We start from the raw sequence: 3,967 nt of genomic DNA on the forward strand, positions 1-3,967 counted from the left end.
TCCGTTGAGTTCGAAATAACCGTTTTTGACCCCAACAGTTAGCCCCCCAGTCCATAAGACTCGAAGACGATTTTTTGGGCGAGTGATATGAATTAGAAATCGAAATCTTTTGGCTAAGAATATTTATTGCAGAAATCCACGTCACCCTCATATCCTTATAAGTAGCAACTCACCACTCCTCATTCTTCACACATCTCTTTCTCTCACATTCTCTTTTCTTTAAACAACCTATCGAGATGAAAAGCTCCGACGTCGAGATGGGTGAGGTCAACTCGGCACTTCCGACTCCGGTCATGCATGAAGCTACTCCAACCTTCATCGCCGGGTTTCTGTCTTTTAAAGAGAGACTGTCCAGACGCAGTGCCGGGAAGGAAGGGGGTCGGATTCAGCCGGAGGTGCCAGCTATCCTTTTTTTTGCCTGCGATGTCGACCTCGGCTGGAGGAAACAAGTCCGCTGGTGATGCCTCGCCCCTCGCAGAATCGGCCATGGTTCCTGTTCAAGTTTCGGAGGTCTCGGCTCAACCCTCGGGCTCTTCGACCACACCAGTCCCAGCTCCTAAGGAGGAGAAGGCGACGGAGTTGATGCCTCCACCTTCGGATAGGAAGGAGATCGCTCTAGGGCTTCCCGCGTCCAGTGCTGCTCCTTTGACCAAAAGTCGCAAGAGGACTGGCGCTGCGACCGAGACCGTCAAGAAGAGGAGATGTACCACTGGCACGGAAGGGGAGCCTTCGGGACCTTTGTCGCAACATCGTGCCAAGGTTTGTTTTGACTATTTTCAGCATGAGCCACCTTGTTCTACGATTATCCTGACCATTATTTCATGTATAGTTTGTATCCCTGATTGACGGGATACTCAGCGACTACGGATCAGAGATAGAGCGTTCGACAAGGGGCCTTGCTGAATCGCGAGAGGCGTCACCAAGGCGAGGCCGCGTTGAAATCTACTGAAGCTGCTCGTGCTGCTGAGCTCTCTCAGCTGGAGGTTCGGGTCAGCGATCTCGAGCGGGACCTCAGAAAGTCGGCGTGTGCATTGTTCAAGCTGAAGAAAGAGAAGAAGAGCAAGGCTTCCAAAGTCCGTCGTCTCCAGCGTGAAATTTAGAACCGAGAAGAGTCGAGGACTGTTGTTTCGAGGGATGATTTTCACGCTCGCCTGACGAGGATGGCTGTTCTGTTCGACTCCCTCATGGGGGTCTATGAGAAGGACCTGGCTCTGGCGAGCATTGAGGGAAGCCTGAACGAGATCCACCTGCTTAAAGGCGACATGGTTCTGACTCTAGAGTCCGAAGAAACCAGGCGGTTGTCTCGCAAGGAGGAATTGAAGGCTTCCGACAGGGACTTCGACTCGATTCTCTCTCAGCTGCAGTTCGAGTGCACCCTCACGCCGTGTTCGGGAGAGACAGAGGGGCATGGCCCCGTGGCTGAAGAAGGTGAAGATGTTGCGAGCGGGAGGGGTAACGATGAAGCGGCCGAGGGAGGCAATGGCTGTGAGGTTGAGGATGAAGGTAGTGCTCTGAAGAGTGCTTAGGGTAATGATCCTTTCGGAGATTTTTTTTTATTTTCTGTTTCGGCCTGTTTGTGAGGCCACAGTTTGCATGTTTCGGGACTGGCCGTTGGTGGCTTTGAATCCCTGCCCTTGTTAGGGCTTTTTGTATAATGCTTGGCTCAATCTATAAAACCTTTTCGGCTTATTATAAATCGAGAGAACTCCGGGTTTTTCCAAGTTAGAGGGCGAAGGAGTGAGTTGTCGTCTCGTTCCTTGCCCCGGGACGATCACCGTACCCATGGTCTGTTGAGCGCGCAGCTTTTGCTTTGTGCAAGGACTCGTGAAAACGTATAGGCTTAAGTGAAGAGACAAATATTGGGATCTCATATCGGGATGTCGATATTATGCCTTTGAGATGTCAGGATCCAGCAAGACTGGGTTTAGGGTAAGACCTAGGTTTACTATCGGACTAAGGCTATGCGATGACAAGTCGGCTTTCGTTTTGCCAGTTTGTGATTTCTACCTGATTCATACCGATATAAAGTCCGCGAAGTGTTATCGGCTTATATGACTTGTCTTGGCATGAATCGAGCTACTTCCAAAGGCCGTTTGGAGGTGCTGGCCAAAATTTTGGATTTTCTTGTATAGCGCGCTATGGTATCCTTGTCGGATGTAAGAGAGCCTATCCTTTCGAGGGCGGCTAGTGTCTGTTTAGGACGTTAGGGTTCGTTTGTTGTGATCAGCAACAAAGAAGCGATGCCATTTTAAAGGCATTTCACCATTAGAGGTATGTTGATTTTCGAAACAAGAGTGTTGTTTCCATAAGTGTTCGAAAGACCGTACCTTCAAGCGTGTTGCGACGTCTCACAGTGCCAGAAGTTGCCTGAAGTTTTTTTGTTTTGAGCCGCGTTTTTCTTGCGGGCTTTTTACCAAGGATGCTTTTTTTTATGAGCATTCGTGGGTTTGTTGGTTTTAGCGTGATAGCTGATTTAGGCATTCTGGGCGAGTTCTGGACCGCCGTTCTAGCCGTTTATCGGATAGTGGGCTTAGCGATTGTAGCGTCGCATTTTTTTTATGTAAAAAGTTTCGAAAAGATCGACTTTTTGAAAGTTGTGGGAGTATACGAGTATACGTACCCATTTCCCCCCCCCCTTTTTAAGATGGGGGGATAGCTGAACTCGCTGGGCGAGCTGCCTACGTACCTTTTTTCGGGGATCAAGCCATCTCGTAGTTCTTTGGATCCACTTTACGATTAGTGGTAGTATTTCTTAAGATGCATCGCGTTCCAGGTTCTTTGGATCTTGACGTCATGCATGTTTGCGATTTTGTATGATCCTGGTCGGACTACCTTTATGACCTTGTATGGACCTTCCCAGTTTGCTCCCAGTTTTCCTGCATTACGTTCGGCAGTGTTTTGAAAGACTTTGCGAAGGACCAGGTCGCCTTCTTTGAACCTGCGATGGCGAATGTTTGAGTTGTAGTATTTTGCGGCGGCGTGCTGGTAATTTTGGATCCGTATGAGAGCTTGATCTCGCCACTCGTTAATAAGATCGAGTTCGTTTAGCAGCATTGCGCTGCTAAGATCTTCTCGTTCGGGGAGGAATCTTCTCCGTACTCCGGGAAATTCTACTTCCGCGGGGATCATACATTCCGTTCCGTAAACGAGGGCGAATGGGGTAATACTTGCGTAGGAATCCGCCTCCACCCACTTGGAGAAGAAATCTGTGAGGACCAGGAGGAAGCGTTTCTGCTTCGAGTTGTGTAATGGCTAGACGATATCCATGGACCATCGCATGAAGGGATACGGAGACAAGATGGACGAGAGGACTTCCGCGGGTTGATGGATTGTCGGTGCGTGCCTTTGGCATTTTTCGCACTCCGTGCGAACTTCTCGCAGTCTTTATTCATAGTCGGCCAGTAATAACCATGGCGTTTTATTTTTACGGCGAGAGATCTTCCGCCGGAGGGGTTCGCACATGATCCGGAATGAACCTCCTCCATTACTCTTCTTGCTTTTTTGCCTTCGGCGCAGGTCATGAGTGGGCCGGAGAATCTCCATTTGTAGATTTCTCCTTCGACCGTTACATATCGCGCGGCCTGGGTCGTGATTTTGCGGGCGGCCCATTTCTCAGTGGGAAGCGTTCCGTTGATTATGTATGCTCGGATTGGCTCTAGCCATGGGCTGTCGCAGCCGTATTCCGACTGATCCACGTTTTCTTCTGGTGGGTCTTCGACTTTCTCCGCATTTTCGATTTGTGCTCGAATCAGGTTGGCGACCACTGGTGGTCCGATGCTTGGGTGTTCGATGCACTCGACGGGGATTACTCGTCTTAGTCCAGAATGCGAACTTGATGCGAGTGCGGCCAAGGCATCTGCCTGAGTGTTTTCCGAGCAAGGAATCCTAGTGAGGGCGAAGTAGTTGAAGTCTCGGGAGAGGTCTTGGATGAGTTTTAGATATGCATCCATTCTTTCGTCCCTCGCTT

The sequence above is a fragment of the Brassica oleracea genome, chromosome C2 (assembly GCF_000695525.1).
Source record: "Brassica oleracea var. oleracea cultivar TO1000 chromosome C2, BOL, whole genome shotgun sequence".
In the NCBI taxonomy this organism is placed as follows: domain Eukaryota; kingdom Viridiplantae; phylum Streptophyta; class Magnoliopsida; order Brassicales; family Brassicaceae; genus Brassica; species Brassica oleracea.